At 34.9% G+C, this 20,791-nt stretch overlaps 1 protein-coding gene across 2 annotated transcripts in view; it reads left to right on the top strand.

Moving 5' to 3' along the window:
* Positions 1–20,791, top strand: part of KLHL1 (kelch like family member 1) — a gene marked incomplete at both ends in the record, with an annotated part of 258,931 nt that overhangs the window by 214,772 nt on the left and 23,368 nt on the right. The gene's annotated exons all lie outside the window — the stretch shown is intronic.

The raw sequence follows: 20,791 nt of genomic DNA on the forward strand, positions 1-20,791 counted from the left end.
GCATATTTTCCCATAGCCTGTTTTCAGATAAGTTGTTTTCTGTTTCTGTTTGTTTTTTTGGTAGTATTATCCATTAATTGGTATATTAATGTGGTTAAACCACAACACACTGGCAGGATTAATCAAGCCACATTGTATCACTATTCTCTACTCAAAGAAATATAGGTTTAGTGTGGTTTTTTATGATTTTTTAAATTAAGCAAAAAACAGTTATATTATTTCCTTGAAAAAAAAAGTGGTCTATTATGCATATCATACGTGTATATAGTAGAAAAAGTTCTAATTTATTTGATTGCATAATTAATTTTGTGATATTTTAAGATTATCCTTTTTTATTCTTAGCCCACCAGAATATAACTTCTGTAAGGTATAAAAAACTGAACTGTTCATGATCTGTTCTGCTCAAGTCACTTGGTCAGACAGAATCATTACAATGTCATGAAAAATAGAAATGGAAAGACATGTTATGTTATCATATCTATTCCCCTGAGTTATAATCAACAGCAAGTCCTTTAGTGTACTACTGTGTCATTATCTCACAAAATGAAGGTACTTCCCCCCCACCTTTTGAAAATTATATCATAATATATGTTTGTACAGTGGCTGGCAGAACATATTTTTGCTGTTAAACAGGTCTTACAATAAAAAATAGTGATAGGAATCTATGTCAAATGGCATCATGACACTAAATAGCTCTGTGATTTAAAATTGTTTCCTAAGTTTAAATTTAATTATAATGCTGCAGAAACACATGTAATGGCTTCTTTTTACAGTGTTCCAGAAATTTACAGAATCTCTTTTTAGTTTCAATGCTTTTCCCAAGGGTGGGAAAAATGCAACAACTTCAGCTATTACACAGGTCAGTATTAATAAAAAATTAGGGAATGCTTGATAGAAAAAAAAAAATCCTATTGACAAGAGACATGGAGCCATGATCAAAAACACTTTGTGTTCAGTTCAAGAATATATATAATTTTGGATTGATAATTCTACAGATGCTTTTGGTCAATAGATTTAAAAAATACGTTTATAATTTAAGTAAAGATGTTCAGGAATGTTGAGGTTATTACTGGAAAAAAACTGGTATGTTTTCGACAGGAGAAAAAAGGGAGCACTCAGGCATTTGACCACTTGAGGGTTCTTCGCTTTTGTATGGAGTCAATTTCAAACTTTTATATTGCAGAAATTGGGGCTTTCTGTAAACAACGTGTAAAATAATGAAGCAAGTATAAACTGGGATTTTATTAGTGATGATGAAAATTATTAAATGCAGTTGTTTGGGAAGCAGTAGATATGTGCTCTTTTTCTTTATTTGGAATTGCATAGGAGTCATGATATATTATTTCCTAAGAAGCTTAGTCAATAGAATTAAATTGTTTTTTTTCTTTCAATATTTTTTTTTCCCCCAGGACACCCTTAAAGTTATTCTTTTAGTAAATGTCCTTGTAAAGAGAAATTAATCTGCAGTAAGAAAACTTTTTTTTTATTTTCTAAAATATGTGTTATGTTATATCCATGTAGTGATAGTGCTAGAGTTGTTTGAATTGGATTTTGTATACAAGATTAGAAATAGGCATCCATCCTTTAAACTGATTTTTTTTGTTGACATCAGAAAAGAAATTTCAGATGTACCTCATTGTAACTCAAGTCACAATCAGGCAATACAATTCACTTTATCCTGTCTTTGTAAAATCTTCAATAGAACAATGTATGTAGAAGCTGATACATGTAGGAATGAGAAAATGAAAACTGACAGGTCTTGTGAAAGTACATAGTGTAAGAAGTCATATGTTAGGCAGTTTCAATGCTGTCAACGGAAGATGAGTGGAAGCTATGTTAGCGGTAGTGTTTGGTGTAAGTGGTGCTAAAGAACAAAAAAAGATAAGGTAGACTGTGGGATCCAAAATTATTATTTCAGCTACCAGTGATTCTAGTATCCCTGTCAAGTAGGCCATAAAACAGTATGGAATATGAAAGAGTAATAAGAATACAAAAAGGCAGTGAAAAGCACAAATGAAATATGGGGAAGGTGAAACCTGAGAAACAGAAAGACCAAATCAAAATCCATATAGGGAAAGCAGAATAAGATTGAAAGAACAAAGAGGGAAAAAATGTAAACCAGATTGTGGGTTATAAGGCCGGTAAATAAATGGGAAAGGTGTGTACAGAATTGCTTCATAAAAAGACTTGGTAGGCTACATAGAAGAGAATGAGAGAGAGGAAATAAGGAATCAATGATAGACTAATTTAAACTTCAGGTATCAAATCCAGTAGAACCATGGTTTAAAAAAAAATAAATAAGGAGTCAAACAAAATATTGATACTCAACTTGCCTTTCCAAAGTAAACAATTCAAGTACCTCAGTTAGAAAACTAAACTTCCAGTACAGTTAAGGGAGAAGTTAAAGGTCTTTTCAAGTAGGTGTCCTAAATTGTCTTGCCCTTTCTGTGAACTATGTAAAGAGTTTCTAAGCTCTTATTTTAGGCTAGATTTACACTGTTTGTTAAGCCTAGACTTGAGCTTTGGGTTTTGGCTTTGTCAATATACTAATTGCACAATCCACAGTCAAACAAGTATTTGCAAGATTATCAGCGTGGGAAGAATGTTAACAGGGACTGGTATTAGTTAACAAACTCCTGTACAGCTTAGAGTGGAGGTAGGTTACATATTTTTCCAGCTCCCTTCTTGGAAGAGAGAATTTTGCCAGTTGGAATTGTCTGAGTAAAAATGCTATAAATGCTTTAAAAATATTCATTGCTGATGTGAAAGCCTTAGATTTATTTATATACCATATAGGCCTAGGGTAGATAGAACTCACTTTACCCAGAATGAATGGTCCCAGAGGACCTAAAAAGTTTCCAAGTCTCAGTTTACACAGTGGGTTATGGATTCAACCCATCGTTCTGAACCAGCTAAATACATAATATAAATGTATTCTTAAGGAGCTAAGGAGTATGCTTAAAGATAGACTGAGTCAATACCTGTATATAGCGTGATAGTCATGAAACTGGTATATGCAGCAATTAATATCTAAAAGACTAAGTTCAAGAATCAGAAATGGAAATAAAATATGTGAAATTAGGGAGTTGTAAGATAAAATATCCCAGACTATCTTTGGTGTTGATGACAAAAGTATCAAATGACATTATGTATTTGCACAAAGGTCTATTTCTATATTTCACTAAAAGAACATGACCCACCCTGTTTCTTAGACCCAGATGGATTTTCCACTTCCATGCTTACTGCACTAGAACACAACACACGAGAGAAGGAAGAAAAAAAAAAAAGATTAGCTGGGAAAAAAATGAGGATAGCTCTGTAATTTTTAAGTAATAATGAGAAATATTAATAGTGGGAAAGATTGTGTAGAAACTAAGGTATCAGTCAAAAAGTTGGTAAGTTACATAACAAAGGGAATAGGTAAAACCAGAGCTAACAAATAAAAATAAAATAGGACTCTTCATTTATTTTGGCCAAAATAAAAGACATGATTACTCTCCTTTTGGTCCATAAATAATAATGGTACAAAAATACATATATATGCATGCCAATTCAAATATATATAACATATGTGTTTATGTATATGTATACATGTATATATGTCTGTATATGTCATATATATCATGACATACCTGTGTGTATGTATACATATACACACACATATCTGTTTAGTCTAAACTTATTGCATCTTTCTTCTGTGGACATTGTGATTTATAGCACTATCAGTGTTTTGGTCCATAATATAGAACTAGTAGCATTTTTCAGTTTCTAAGTTATAAGCTACCCTTGACTTCATCACAAAGTAAATTAGACCAGTTTACCTGCATTAGAAGCACTAATTTATTGCCAAATCTGTGTGCCTGTAGAAAAGCTGTGGGTCCTTTCCTTGCATGGACGGGGCTCTGAGCAAGCTGATCTAGTTGAAGATGTCCCCCTGCTCATTGCAGGGGCTTTGGACTAGATGACCTTTAAAAGTCCTTTCCAACCCGAAATATTCTATGTTTTTATCATCGTCAACTGTTATAACTTAATGCAATGTCCAAGCGTGAAGAAGTTTAACTGGTAACTGAATTCCAAATGTAGCTGCATACTTAAGCCATTATATTCCTGAAGCATAATAATAGGGAAGTTTGAATTTTTATTGAATACTTCATTTCTCTTAGTAATTTTACTTTGCATATAAGACCATTTTTTAAATAATACAAAAGCTTAAAGTCAATGCTTTTATTCATTTAAATATTCTCCTCTGCACTTTGGAGTACAGGACACTGAATAAAGTAATATTTCTTAAATTATGAGATGCAATTCCCTTTTTATGGATGTAAATTTGCATTAAATGCTAGTGACAAAAATGATAATCCAAAACACTGACACCAGTCAGGGTGGAAATTTGCAATACAGGCACAGAACTATAGATTTACTGAACAATTTTGATTCTTTAAAAGGACTATATGTATCAAAATTTACAGAGAATATAAATTCAGTTAAATATTTTATGAGTTTTAAGACTAATTAATGTTACATAAAGTTTAATAAAGTGAAGTACTTACCCAGAAAGATATTTTTGTTTGGTTGTCTTTTTGGGGAAAGGAAGGTTATTTTGCATTGTGTTAAAATAGAGAACTAACCACCATGAATTATCTAATAAAGGTAATTAAATTCTGCCTATTCAAAGACAAATTTTGAAACTTTCTTGAACTTTAAAGAAAATAATTTTCTATTCATTCTGAAAATATTCCAGAAATGCTAAGTCAAATTTTCATCATTTCACTCAGATGATTATTTCTAGTGATTTTCTATATCCCACAGACATAACTGTACGATTCATCTGCAGACTTGCACACGACAGAGTTGTGTCACAAAATCACTGTCAATGGAATGGTAGTGAAAAATCTTAAGATCTTTTGATGATTTATGCCGTTTAAAGTTCTTAAGATGAGACCTATTTTTAATAGAAAACTATTGTTTCATTTTCATTAAGATAATGCTTATTATATATCAATTCAAGTCTTTGCTAACTGTTAAGAATATTCTCACTTCTTCTATCTTTATTTTAATCAGTGTCCATAACTCTCTGAGAGAAAGTGTGTTAAATCATCATGCCACGGGAACACAGTGTAATAATTTCTTTATCGGAAACTTCTTAAAGGGTTCATTCACCAGGAGGAATGCATGATCCTTCTTGCTGATGAGTTATGACCCTGGCTTACTGATGAGTCAACAGAAGAAGATTCTGACTATTAATAAAAAAAACCAGGACTGAAGTGCAAATTGATGTAAATTTAACTATGTATTAATTGATGTAAAATATCAGAAATATTTAGCTCCTGCATAATTAATTTATCTTTGCCTTGATTTTATTCTTACTACACAATAAATCTCACAAGGAAAATACATATATAAATATAATGACATTAATCAATCTCAGTCTATCCATTTTTTAAATCATTAATGATTTTTTAGTATTTTAACTACTTTTAAAATTATTTCATTGTTGTCTCTTTCAATGATTTAAAATGAATGAGATGTTTCCCAAAGAATTTTTAGATTTTCAAAAAGTAATTATTGTTTATCAAATATTTTTAACGTGTATGATAGCTTAAGGTACATTTACAAACTCTACAGTGTTTCAGAACTAAGAATTTAGGGCAAGATTCATCCCCCTAAATAGGAATATATACAGTGGAATAGAACAACTGAGGTGGCATATTCCCATTTCCATGAAAAATAAAAATAAATAGCATGTTTAGGATTAAACAATTTGTGGTATGGGAGCAGTTCCTGCCTCTCAAGGTGCAATGAAGATTACTGAGAAGACTGAAAACTGGAAATTTGTTTCCTGAATCTCCCCCATTTTTTCAACAAAAAGCTTATATCAGTTATATCCATAATGGAAGTTGATTGTAAATCTATTACCATGGTTTTTAATACTGAAAGGAAAAAGAAATTAAAAGCAAGCTAACTTTAATTTTTTATATTATCTTTTATATATATCACTGAATTAATAGATATAAAAACTTTTTACATTGGAAGGTAGCTGTGTAATTAACAAAGAACATCTTGCCTGGGCTCCACAGTTCATTTTTGTAGTCATTTCAGTAATGGTATGTCATGTTTGCCATACAAGCGTGATTATACTGCTATTGTCCAATTGAAAGATCTTTTTGCAATTTACAACATATTCATGAAGTCTTTGTTAGGTTAGAGAGAATCTGTTGCTGTTTGTTCACTACTTTTTGACTGAATGTTAGATAACACTATTGCTTGTAACCACTACAAAAAATGTCAGGAATGCAACTAAAAATAAAGAGTGAAATGTTAAGAAAGTTAACCGAGAACCAGGATGTTTTCCAGGACTTAATATAATCCTTTAACTTTTAATTTATTTCTTTAAAAAAAAAGTCAAAGTCACTTCTGAAAATAAAAAAAAATTTTAAAAAAGTCAGAAATAATCTAGAAGTGAATTACATCTCAAACTGCAGAAACCAACTTGGGTGGTATTAGTTCAACCAAATGTAGGCATCTGCATCTGAGTAAACGCCCTTTATGGTAACAGAGAAACATAAATGACTCAAAGGTGGATGCAATTTTAATATAATATAGGCTAGGGTAAAAGGTTAAAAATTAAAGGATGAGCATAAACAAGGACCCACACAAGTCATATTCACACTTCAGATGCAGATAAGCTTTGCACAACAGAGGACTACCCACTTACAAAGCTGGCTACTGTCACTCAACAAAGTATTGAATTACATCAGTTATATTCCACTGAAGCCAAGTTAAACTCTGAAAATAGCACTATAAATCTTTTGGTTTAGAATTTTTGTGAAGCAGAACGTTATTACCAATATAAATTTTTTTATCTACAAAGGAATTCCCAGAACCAGATCATCACAAAAGTGAAGATACTGGAACAGTATTCTTCCATTTAAAATTTCATGGATAGATTCAGCCATTACATTGGTTGTGCAGTGAGGCTTTGGACTCAACATATTAAAATTCAGTTTCAGATGGATACAAGAGTTTTCTATCAAATATGACTAGGATAAAAGCTTCAGTGTTGGCCTGAAAAAAAAAGTGTTGGTTCTGAAAAAAATAAGTGTTCTTTTAAAACAAAAAAGGTCTGGGTTGTCTCCTTCATAGGAACTTTTTATGTTGTTTTGTGTGCTAGCCCATTATAAGAAAAATTGAAAACTTGTAAGTAAGCATGAATAAAAACATTTTTCAGTGTGCACAGCAAAAAACCCCAAAACCAACCAACCAACCGAAAAAACCTGCAAACCTATAAACACCTAAGCATTAAGTAGAGTGGAATAGTTCTTCAATAGACTAACTTAGCACAGCACAGCAATGCACTGACATAGCTCTATTGTTTACCCTTTTAGAAGCAGCTGCTCAGAGATTAATTTGAGAATCTTTCTTTTATGCAATATTGACTCACACTATGTACCTCTATGTAGTTAATTATTGTTATTTTCTAATGTGAAATCTCAGGGGGAATATGTCATTCTAGCTTTCACTGTTTGTTGACAGAAGACCTGAGCCTTTTAAAGTATTTTCTCTGCAATATTGATTTGCATGTATATTAGATTTTTGCTTTGGATTTTTCTCCTAATCATTGGGAACATTACAGGGATATTTTTTTCTGAATTATTAAGTACCTTGTTGTTGTACTTTGCACCCTTAGTAAGTAGCAGATCATGACCCAATTCACTAAAGAGCTACAAATCATAATGGCAACACTTATAATAATTTCTGAGTCATGTTCTCAGGATAATAATGTGGCAGAGTTGAGAATCTGGTGTCTCATCTACAAAACTGAATGCAAATAAAGAGGTGTCAGGCAGATCTTTACTTCTATAAATTTACATTATATTAACATGTCAGTATAATATCTTCTGGCCCAAGAGGGTAGGGGTATTTTTATAATTCTTTTAATTGCCCTGATACCTGCCTGTGAATAAACATAGGAAGACATATTTTCAAGAATATGTCACTGAATATTCACTAAGGAAGGTAGGTCAGGTGTAATTCTCCAATTTATCGTATACTGAATTCCCAGCTTGGCCTATGGCAGTCCTATATGCAGCAACCAAAGAATGATCCTTGTATTTCACACTCAGTTAAGATTATGGCTGTGAGAATTAAATACCAGGTTTAATTAATTGAGGCATAATTTAAAACAAATTGGACTTTACTATCATTACTTTTCTTTATGTTGACACCAGTAGCATGGAAGAAAAGTGGTTTAAGACTTAAAGAGGGCAAGAACAGAGTAAGGAAAAGCAGCAATGCTAGTTATAATTAATACAGAAATGTTTATGCTTCTGTGCATGTGGGTGAGAAAGGAAATTGTTAGAAATTTACAGCTACCTGGAAACTAAATAAATGCAGAGCTTAAAATGGTGGAGTAAAGTCTGGGTGTTACTTAATAAAGTTTGATACTTGGAAAACAAGGCACTGATGTGTTTGTCTCATCATGTTCAATGTCATTATACAGCATATGTCTGCCCTTTTCTTAAAAGGTCATTTACTTATTTAAAAAATTAGTTGTTGGATACAAGTTTATCCTTCCCAGTTAAAATTCTGTGTGTCTACAAATATCAAAATGTAGAGACTACAGTGAAGCTAACACCATAGATAATACTTTCTTTGCCATTTTGTATCCAAAAGTGTCAGAATGTAACTATATTTCCTGTTAATTTGTTAAAATTTCACTCTGTGAAATTAGGTCTATCATGCAGATAAAGAAAGGCAGAGTTAGAAATATGATAGGCAGTGTTCCATTATTTTGTAGCATCGCAGAAAAGCAATTTAAAAGTACCATTCCAATCTCCAAGTATAAATAATTGAAACTGTACAGATCTCAGAACCTAATTAGACATAATAGGTTTTTTGCTACAGAACTAGTTGAAGGCAATCAAAAGGAAAATGCCTGCCATTGCAGGATAATATTCACTTTTAGATCTCATTTAGCTAAAACGTAACACTTTGCTTTCATAAATCCTTAAGTCTAAATGCTTAGGAGAAGTATGTTCCAGGTAGAAAAAACTGTTCCTCTCAGTATATAGTAACATGGTACTACAACTATATTATCCTACATTCTTGTACTTTTTTCTTTTTTTTTTTCCCCCTGTATGTACAATTTGACTGCAAAGTTTATGTTAGTGTTTTTCAAGGTTTTTTTATGGTTCTGGAATCTGACAGTTTCAGATTGTACTGATGAACAGCACAATGTTGAAACACAATTTAGCTAGGACACCAGCCAGCAACCAAGCACCACACAGCCACTTGTTCACTCCCCCACGGTGGGATGGGAGAGGGAATCAGAAGGGTAAAAGTGAGAAAACTCGTGGGTTCAGATAAAGGCAGCTTAATAGTTAAAGCAAAAGCCACACATGCAAACAAAGCAAAACAAGGAATTCATTCACCACTTCCCATCGGCAACCACCTCCATATCACGTGCAACAGTTACTTGGGAAGACAAATGCCATAACTCTGAAAGTCCCCCCCCTTCCTTCTTCTTACCCCAGCTTTACATGCTGAGCATGATGTCATATGGTATGGAATATCCCTTTGGCCATCTGGGGTCAGTTGTCCCCTCCCACTTTCTTGCAAGTAGCAAGTGATAGGATGAGAGGAAATGGCCTCAAGTTGTGCCAGGGGAGGTTTAGATTGGATTTTAGGAAAAATTTCTTCACTGAAAGGGTTGTCAAGCATTGGAACAGGCTGCCCAGGGAAGTGGTTGATTCACCTCCCCAGGGAAGCGATTGATTTATCATCTCTGGAGGTATTTAATAGACATGTAGGTGTGGTGCTTAGGGTCATGATTTAGTGGTGAACTTGGCAGTGTTAGATTAACCGTTGGACTTGATTATCTTAAAGGTCTTTTCCAACCTAAATGATTCTATGATTCTATACTTCTATGATTCTATATAGTATGAAATATCCCTTTGGTCAGTTGGGGTCAGCTGTCCCAGCTATGTCCCCTCCCCACTTTTTGTGCACCCCCAGCCTACTCACTGGTGGTGTGGTGTGAGAAGCAGAAAAAGCCTTGACTCTGTGTAAGTACTGGTCACCAATAACGAAAACATCCCTGTATTATCAACTCTGTTTTCAGCACATATCCAAAACATACCCTATACTCAGTACTATGAAGAAAATTAACTCTATCCCAAGCAAAGCCAGCACAGACACTTTTTGATCAAGACTATACATATTCCCCCCAAAAAAGCATCTTTATTACAGGAAATAAAGTTTAATAGGTACTGACTTCTGTATCACTGAATAAATAACAAACATTGAATTATTAAGCTTTTCATCATTTTCAGGGAAAAACTAAGATTTCTTTGTACTGTACATACTGCAGCTAACTACTCAATGTATTCCTGAAAAGATGTCTCCTCTTAAGAAAAATAGTAGTTTCCTTTCCTAAAAGAAATCCTCATAGTTAGGTTTCTAGTCTCAGCTGTCCAGTAACCATAAGAGAACTAGCAAAGCCAAACTGTTCAGAATGTCATGAAAATGAAAATAATTCATCAAAAGATGGATAGGATAAATCAGTCCCTCTATGACAGATTTTTTCTTTCTACAAATTAAAAAAAAATAAGGTCTGATTCCACCATTTTCCAGTTTCTTTACTCATATAAATAATAACCTTGATTATTTTTGATGTAATTACCTCACAATAAAAGCCTCCCTTTCTGGATGCATGATTGCTTTTCTCAGCTAACAACAACAGAGCACTAGTATCATGTGGAACATTGAGTTCAAAAGGATTTCTTCTTTTTTTGTGCCTAAATTTTTTTTGTCAAATTGTTGAAGATGAGATGCAGAAAGCAAGCTGTGAGGGCCTTGTGTCCTTTCTTTTCTCTTAGCAAACAGTCCTAAAAGACCTAATATTATTTTTGTTTGTATTTTGCTTAATGACAGTAAGACTTCAAGTGTCAGCTGGAAATTGTTATTTTCTCTCTTAGGAACAGGAAAAGTCCATTCTACATAATATATTTTAATAAAAATATTATCTACATATTCTGAGTGTAAATATAGACGGATGTTTATAATCTAGTGGGCATAGAACACAGAAAACCACAAAATTATGTATTCTGATGTCATTTTAGTGTAGGATACTTATAATGAACATGAAAACCTGTTTCATGAAGTCAAGATGAACTCTGATCTTCTAACACACTGTTCAGTATCTTGACTACAGAAAGATGAAAAATCTTATCTCAAGAGACCATGCAGAAATTGTCTGCAACATCTAAAAAAAAAATAATTATATAGAGCTCAGTACCTTTGCTCTTTAAGCAAGAGGAATTCTACAGTGTGATAATAAGATTGTAACTCTGACATTTCAACACAGAGTACTTAAAAGAATTTTTTTTTTTTTTCTATTAAAACAAATGACCTGGAACATTCAGAAAAGAGAATAGTCTTTTTTAATCAATTTTACTGGAAAATATTCTGCTTTGTGGTCTTGGTAGAATGTATTCTTTAAGATTTCAGTTGCCATATTGCCATTTGTGGTTATCATGGGCTATTCAATAACTTCAGTACAGGTTTTGATACAGAGGTGAGATGTACTGCACTCCATTCTGTGTGATGGGGAGGCTAAAAGCAACACCTTTGGGACCACCCTTTAATCCATGCGTGTGATATGAAAATCACATAGAAGTTCTGGCATCCAAGCTCTGAGAGCAAACCATAAGAACCAGTAATGCTTGAATATTGAATTCCTCATATTTGACACAATCTGCTCTGGAACTCTTCATATATGACAGAGTCCACTGTAATGTAAAGGTTGTATTTATATATTTTCTTGGAGGGTGGTTACTACCTTCTCGCTACTACTCATAATTTTTTGAAACATATGGTGCAAGCACTGCCTGATTGTAAAAGTAAATACTTCTGCATTACTTAGAACTTTTCCAGCTTGGGTTCCTAGAAAACATAACACAAAAATCAGACTGTGGGGTTTCATAGATAGGTGGATCTGAGTCCAGGTAATAGAGGCATCCAACAGATGCAACAGTTTGTGCAGCAGCTTCCACAAAAGCAGGTCAGAAACTCTGCTGAGGGCAGTATATGTGGGCTCTGTAATGGTGGCTCCAGGGAATATGGCCCTGGAGAAAAGAGGGACCCAGGAGAGCTGACAGATATTTCAAGGATCACCTCCCTTACACTCAAAAAACTTCCATCTTGATGTGCAGGAGATCAAGCAAAGGCAGTAGGAGGCCTGTGTGGCTAGATTGAGAGGTCCTCATTGAAGTCAAACTAAAAAGGGAAGCATGGACAGGTGACCCAGTAGAAATACAAAGACACTGTCTGAGCTTATAGGGATCAGGTTAGGAAAGCCAAAGCTCATTTTGAGTTGAATCTGATGAGTGACAACTCATTTCCCAGTTTCCCACTCACTGTTTCCCAGTGAGGGAAAAAAGAAAGGCTTTCTCAGGTCACTCAACAGCAAAAGGAGACTAAGGAAACTGGGATCTCTGCAGACTGGGGCAGGAGACCTGGTAAGAAAGACAACAAAAAAGGCTCAGGTACTCAATGCCTTCTTTGGTTCAGTCTTTAAAACTGGCTTCAGGAGTCCCAGGTCCCTGAAACCAGAGGAGGAAGTCTGAAACACGGAAGACTTACCCTCAGTGGATGAGGATCAAGTGAAGGAACTTTTAAGCAAGCTGGACATGTACGAGTCTGTGGAACCAGAAAACATGCACCCACGAGTGCTGAGGGAGCTGTCTGATGTCATTGTGAGGCCACTCTCAATTATCTTTGAAAGGTCATGGTGACCAGAAGAGGTTCCTGAGGACTAGAAGAAAGCAAATGTCACTTGTATCTTCAAAAAGGTCAAGAAGGGTCTGGAAAGATACAGGCCAGTCAACTTCACCATGATCCCTGAGAAGGTGATGGAGCAAATACCACTGGAAGAGATTCAGTCCATATTAAGGATAAGAGGTTGACTAGGAATAGTCAACATTAATTTATGAAAGAAAAATCATTCCTTACCAACCTGACTGGATGAATTGCCAGGGTCAAAGATCTGTAATCAGCAGTACAAAGTCCAGATGGAAGTCACGAGTGATATTTACCAGGGGCCACTGTGCTCATCATCTTCATTAATGGCTGTCATGGTTTAACCCCAGCTGGCAACTAAGCACTACAAAGCCACTTGCTCACTCCCTTCCCAGTGGATGGGGGAGAGAATCAGAAAAGTAAAAGTGAGAAAACTCATGGGTTGAGATAAAGACAGTTTAATAGGTAAAGCAAAAGCCGTGCACACAAGCAGAGCAAAACAACGAATTAATTCACTACTTCCCATTAGCAGGCAAGTGTTCAGCCACCTCCAGGAAAGCAGGGCTCCATCACATGTAATGATTACTTGGGAAGACAAAACACTGTAACTGCAAATGTCCCTCCCTCCCTTCTTCTTCCCCCAGCTCTATATGCTGTGAATGATGTCATATGAGGTTCAACAAGGCTAAATGACAGGTCCTGCACTTTGGTCACAACAACCCCATGCAACTCTACAGGCTTGGAAAGTGGCTGGAAAGCTGCGCAGCAGAAAAGAACCTAGGGGTGCTGGTTGACAGCCAGCTGAACATGAGCCGGCAGTGTGCCCAGGGGGCCAAGGGGCCAACAGCGTCCTGGCCTGTAACAGAAATAGTGTGGCCAGCAGGAGTAGGGAAGTGATTGTGCCCCTGTACTTGGCACTGGTGAGGCCGCACCTTGAATCCTGTGTTCAGTTTTGGGCCTCTCACTTCAAGGAAGACATTGAGTTGCTGTAGCATGTCCAACGAAAGGTAATGAAGCTGGTGTAGGGCTAGAACACAAGTCTTATGAGGAGCAGCAGAGGAACTGGAGTTGTTTAGCCTGGAGAAAAGGACGCTCAAGGAAGACTTTATCAGCCTTATTACCTACAGCTATCTGAAAGGGGGTTGTAGTGAGGTGGGTGTCAGTTTCTTCTTGCAAGTAGCAAGTGATAGGATGAGAGGAAATGGCCTCAAGTCGTGCCAGGGGAGGTTTAGATTGGATTTTAGGAAAAATTTCTTCACTGAAAGGGTTGTCAAGCATTGGAACAGGCTGCCCAGGGAAGTGGTTGATTCACCTCCCCAGGGAAGCGATTGATTTATCATCTCTGGAGGTATTTAATAGACATGTAGGTGTGGTGCTTAGGGTCATGATTTAGTGGTGAACTTGGCAGTGTTAGATTAACCGTTGGACTTGATTATCTTAAAGGTCTTTTCCAACCTAAATGATTCTATGATTCTATACTTCTATGATTCTATATAGTATGAAATATCCCTTTGGTCAGTTGGGGTCAGCTGTCCCAGCTATGTCCCCTCCCCACTTTTTGTGCACCCCCAGCCTACTCACTGGTGGTGTGGTGTGAGAAGCAGAAAAAGCCTTGACTCTGTGTAAGTACTGGTCACCAATAACGAAAACATCCCTGTATTATCAACTCTGTTTTCAGCACATATCCAAAACATACCCTATACTCAGTACTATGAAGAAAATTAACTGTATCCCAGCCAAAACCAGCACAATTACCTAGATGATGGGACAAAGTGCACTCTCAGCAAATTAGGAGATTATAAAAACAATGAGGAGTGGTTGATGGTTATGCTGCCATCAGAGAGACCTAAGCAGACTGGAAAATGAGCCAATAATGAGGTACAGCAATCGCAAATGCCATGTCCTGCAACTGGAGAGGAATAACCCCATGAACCAGTACAGGCTGGCAGATGATTGGTGAGAAAACAGTCTGCAGAAAAGTTCCTGCTGGTCCTGGTGGCCAAGAAGTTAGACAAGAGGCACTAATGCGTGCTTGCAGCAAAGGAGGCCAACAATATCCTGTGTTTCATTAGGAAAAGTGTTGCCAACAGGATGAGTGAGATGATTTTTCCTGCTACTCAGCCCTGGTGAGACACACCTGCAGTATTGCATCCAGTTTTGGGCTCTCCATTAGATAAGAGACATTTACTTATTGGAGTGACTCCAGCAAAGGGTCACAAAGGTAATTAAGGGACTGGAGCATCTCACAGATGAGGACAATATGAGAGAGCTAGGACTGTTAGCCTAGAGTAGAGAAGGCTCAGGGGGATCTTATCAAAGTTCATAAATACCTGATGGGACGAAGTACAGAAATTTGATCCATGGTGTCCTCAGTGATATTGGGTGAAATACAGACTGATATGCAGGAAATACCAACTAAATGTAAGAAAAGCCTTTTTTTCCTGCGAGGATGGTATGCTGTCATGGATTTCCCAGAAAGGCTATGGAGTCTCTGTCCTAGGAGTTTTTTAAAAGCCATCTGGATACTGTTCTAGGCAATTGGCTCTATGTGACCCTGCTTTTAGCAGTGCAGTTGGTTAGACAATCTCCAGAGGTGCCTGTCAACCTCAGCCACTCTGTGACAATCCAATATAAGTGATTCTGAGAGTCTGAAACTACAACGGGAACAGAATTACAGCCCACTGAACACCTTGTTTCTCAGGTTTTGATCAGTTTTCTTTTAAGCCTGATGCAAGATCAGATGACAGTAATGCACAGAATGTTGCCAAATCACTTTTTTGTCAATTTTAACACTGTATTTAAATAAATTCAGCCACTGCTTGTTGAAGACAATTGATTAACACATTTTATAAGTCCTCAGTGGATGTAACTCATGTTTATCAGCCATTTTGAAATAGCTATTCCATTTCTAAGTATGTTGTTGAATCTACAGTCAGTTGCTGATGATGCAATGAACCAATTTGTTTTCTTAAATGAATGTCATCAGTAATATCAGGACTTCCATTTCTGCATTGCCTTATTTCACTGTTATTCTTTTATTTAAGCAGTTTTATACTTAGATTAAAAAAGCTCATCTCATTTAGTAGTTTTTAAAGTGCCTTTATTTATAATTTACATTTTGGTATAGTTACTATAAAGTATTAAACACAAACTAAAAAAAAGTCTCACTAAATATGGGAAGCTGACTTTGTAAAATTTGAGGGGATTGTTGGTCTCATTTCATCATTTTAAATCAAAACTGATTCATCAATTTAAACAAAGGTTAGATGTTGATTTTTTTCAGTACTACATTTTCATTCTCCCAGAATGAATTTTGGATCTTGTCAAGTAATATATCATTACCCAAAAAATGTGTAGAAAAATCCCTTAGTTGATATGTATGAGAGAAAGATGATAGAAGGGAGGTGAAATAAAAGGAGTGGAGAGGATGATGTTGGTAACAGAACAGGCAGAGATATTTACCAACAAAATAGAGCTTGCTTTCAGCAGCCTTTAGTGGTCTTTGAATTTGCAGTATACTTTTTCTTTTTAAGACTAATTGGTATCATTTTAGTATTCCCATATGATATTTGTATTGAAAAGTAAGCTGAAAGTGGTTGATAGTAAACGAGCTGCTGCTGCATATAGAAAAAAGGAAAATCCATCTAGTTAGTCCAATCTTTCAAAACATAACTGCCTAATCTGGAGATGTTTTACTTTCTTAACCAAAAAGATGAGCACGTAAAGGGATTACAGTCAATATTTCTCCTACTTCCTAACACCATCGTGCCAGGCAAGAGAATGAATGTCTCTTTCTGGGCATTCTTCCTTTTAGGAGAAATCATCAGCAAAACAGAATCAACATCATCACTTTCAGAATGAATGAATGCCAAAGAGACTGTTGTGTCCTATAAGAAAATATACAGTCTTCTGAGTAAATAGTAGTTGAAGAAATTAATGATACTTCATAGCATGTCTTACAAAAAATACACATTTTTATATTTTCTAAGTCTAACCTTCCATGTCTCCACTTTTCAACATTTGTTTAAGGTTTTCATACTATTTTTAATAACTGTAAAACAAACCAAAAATATATAGTATGAGTACCTAGAAAAATAAGAGAGAAAACACCCAGCATTTTTATAAAAACTGATTGATAGGAATTTGTCTGCTTGTACTTGCCTTGGGTTTTTGCTTTTGGCAAAACTCCTTTTGACTGCCTTTTCTGTGACACAGACATAGATGTCTCAAATATGCATTAAGTGATTTTTTTTTCCTTCTAAAATTTATCTACATCACAGTGTATTGTTATTAACAAATATTTAATATCATTTTAATAGTGAAGAGGGAATGAAAGCTTTTTATTGGCATTGCAGCACAGAAGTAACAGACTATTGATTTGATTTGATTAAAATCATCAAGTTATTTCATGAAATTATTATTCCTGTGGTTGAAGCCATGGATTTTATACATGCTTAATAAAGCAAATTATTGGTTGTTTAAAGTAATGAAGGCATATTAGGGAATAAAAACTTCTCTTGAACACTCAACTCTACTTTCTTAAGTTCTAATTTTACCTGTATATACCTATCCTATTAATAACCAAGATCTGTATATATATTCAGCAAAATCTGCAACAGCTTTGCAGTAGCAATGACCTGAGAAGGCAATATTTTGAGAATGATTAGTTACAGTTTTCATGATCAAAAGGAATTATTCACAAAAAAAGCATATAAAAAAATTGTAAAATTTATTGAAAACATTATTTTAGCTGCTCCCAGAATGTTGAAAAATATAATCAAAAGTACTTGATTTACCAGAATTGCAAGGTGCATACTCATTAATTTATTTATTTGACTCACATAAAGATGCTTGGGATTAAATTATAATTTTTTTCTTCGGAAGCATTAGAGCTGCCTCTGTGAGTCACTAAGTTTTCCTATATTAGTAATCAAGTTCATTACCTGGACAGTGAGATATTTAGGTTCCAAAGATTGACCAAGTCAGGAAATTATTACACAGAAAATATGATATCCACCCTTTCAGGGTAGCCATGAAGCTCTGGGTTAGATCTCCTTAGATCTTTCTGCAGGCGCTGTTCTTAGTATATGTCATATTAATACAAAATGGAGGAGAGGAAAAGTAAGAGGAAGAATAAGGTGCTGATAGTTGTGATAACTGAGTGCCACATCTCACTCCTTGAATGTTTTCCCACTGGAGTGGGAAGGAGAGTGCATGAATGAAAAGTAAAAGAGAAATGGTGGAGTTACTGTTAAGCAACAAGAAAGAAAAAAAATATTATGCAATTATATTAACTATAGATGCCTAGCTGTTTTTCCCACAGACATGGCTGTTCCACAAAGCATCTCACTCTCTATGTCATGACATATTAAATTATGTCCTAAATCTTACATTTCTGTAGTTTCAACCTGTCATCGATAGACCTCCTGCAATTGTCAGTTTGACAGGTTTGTCTAGCCCAGCCTTCAGAGCTGTTTATTTGGGAAGAGAAGAGAAGGGAGATTCCATCCACAACAAATACTGAGAGAGACAGTCTATACCAAAGCTGAAGAGACTGTGATATCCATGTCCAAATTTAGCAAATTTATATAGACTCATAGATTTTATGGCCTGAAGCTACTGCTGTGATCATGTAGACTGACTTTCTGTAAGAGGAACACAGAATTTCTCCCAATCATTTCTGCCTTGAGGACATGCCATTTGAAGGAGTTTGAGCATGTCTATCTAAAAATGTATCAGTGTAGATACACAAACTTCAAGCAACACTGAAACTAGCACGTTCCTAAACTCATAATTCCAATAAATCCTTGGTTAAAAGGATCATCATCGGTTAAAAAATGGGCTATTATTCTTAGGCTTAATTTAATAGGTTACTAATTCCAGTCATTGGATCTTTTTAGTCCTCCTACGGTTAGACTCTTAGCCGTACAATCTTTATGCAAGTACTTATACGCTATGATCAGTTTAACTCTTGGAAAAGATATGTTGATAAACCCTAGATCTCTTATGGAATTTCCAGCAGGTTTTCCAGATTTTTAATAGTTCTTTTGTAATTCTTTCTGAAGATCCTATTTACAATGCTAACATTTACAACATCTGCATCCATTATTTTTCATGGGTGTACCATTAGAGGAACTCATCACCAGCTACTACCATGACTACAGGTTTCTCTATCTTTTCCACTTTGCATTTATGCTTCTCAGATGCCTATAAATATCAAAGCAAAATTAAAAAAATAAAAGGAGACAAAATACTTAAATTAGACATAATACTACTTTCATGAATGCAGCATCTTATTTGTTTTTTTTCTTGTTTACTTATTAGAGAACTGGACTTTGAACATTAATATTTTGAATATACATAGTCCAAAATCATTATTTTCCTTCACATATATAGTCATAACTACACGAAAACAGAAAGAAATTCAATATTGCAGAATGTATTTGTCCAGTATTTTAAAACATAGTGGGCCGGAACTGGACCAGCTCTTAAGAAGCAAGTGTAAGGTTGTCAATGCATTTGTTATTCCATAAAGAAGAGACATTAAACTTGTAAAACCATAGCAAGCTAGTACATGTTATAATCAGCAGCATGGAAGATTATTTTTGTACAGAATTCCTTCTGTCTTTGTCATGTATGGAAAGAATAATTTTCCTATAGCTTTGCCTGTAAATTTTCCTATTATAGAAAGAATGCAAACTGGATAACTCAAATAGACAATCTTGTACTGAATCCCTTAAAGTTCTCCAAGCAAAATAAACTTCCATATTCCTTCATTGGTGTAGCTGTAACCATATTCACACCTTTTGGCAGATGAACATGACATGAATCTCACACCAAACTAACATTTTTATTTTGTCAGTTTTCTAACTACAACATTTCCCTGTGCCAATGTAAGATTAATTTATATGGAAATGGAATTGAACATAATGGTAACAAAGGATGTAGAAGTTATTCAACAAGGTTAGACAAGTTCAGAGTACACTCTGATGAACTTTAAAAGCCAGTTGAATTCACAAAACAACAGCAGGTGGTAAATGCAATGTAGAAGACATTGGGGAAAAAATCTGATGGAACTGTGTATCTCACAGGGTTCTACATGCATTGTATAAATCCATTGTAGAAGAGTCAGTGAAGGCTATTTTTTGCATAAAGAACAGTTAAAAATCATGACAGGAAATGCAGAGAGAAAATCCATTACATTAATGCAATGAACTTATCAGTTTTTACTGGCATTAAAAAAAAAAAGCTTAAAGATCCATTAAAATGAAAGAAGAACCATATTTTGGTGAAGAGGAAAGCAAATTTTCTACAAAAAGTTACTTAATGTTTTATCCGAACAAGAATTTGATTTTCTATTCAACTTTGTAATAAGTGAAGAGTATATACATGAAAAGTTAGAGAGTACAGTGTTATTATAAGAAATTCTAGAAAATGCTTTTTTGACAATGTAAACCTGTTTGTTCAGGATTTAAGAGTGTTTATAACTACTAGATATTAGGGTAAAAAAACCAAACAAACAATCCCAAAAACAAAAAATATCACAACTACAACATATTATCTCCTGATTTTCTATGCAAACACTGACACATCTTCCCAAATGTTTGCTACTGGTTGCATTCTGAGATAAGATATTGAGCTATATGGATTATGAGTTCAATTTAATATTCATTTTATTATTCTGGAAAAATTATAGCTGAAACGTGATTGAATAAAAAGCATTTATAAGCAAGACTTCATACTAGAATAATTTGGAGAATGAGTTCGCAGAAGGTTCTACAGAAAAAGACAAGGCTCAGACTTTATAAGAGGAAAATTTCAGTAAGGTCTAGTAGGGGTTTTAAATTCTTTTTTAAAGTTTTTAAAAAAAAAAAACAACACAACACCCAAAGTGCAGGAACACTTTCTGTGAACACTGAGATGAGACTTGTTCCCACTCATTGATAAATATGGTTTTAAAGTGAACAAATAACTTTTCTGAAATAGAATAAAA

The sequence above is a fragment of the Phaethon aethereus genome (assembly GCF_964289735.1).
Source record: "Phaethon aethereus genome assembly, chromosome: 1".
In the NCBI taxonomy this organism is placed as follows: Eukaryota; Metazoa; Chordata; class Aves; order Phaethontiformes; family Phaethontidae; genus Phaethon; species Phaethon aethereus.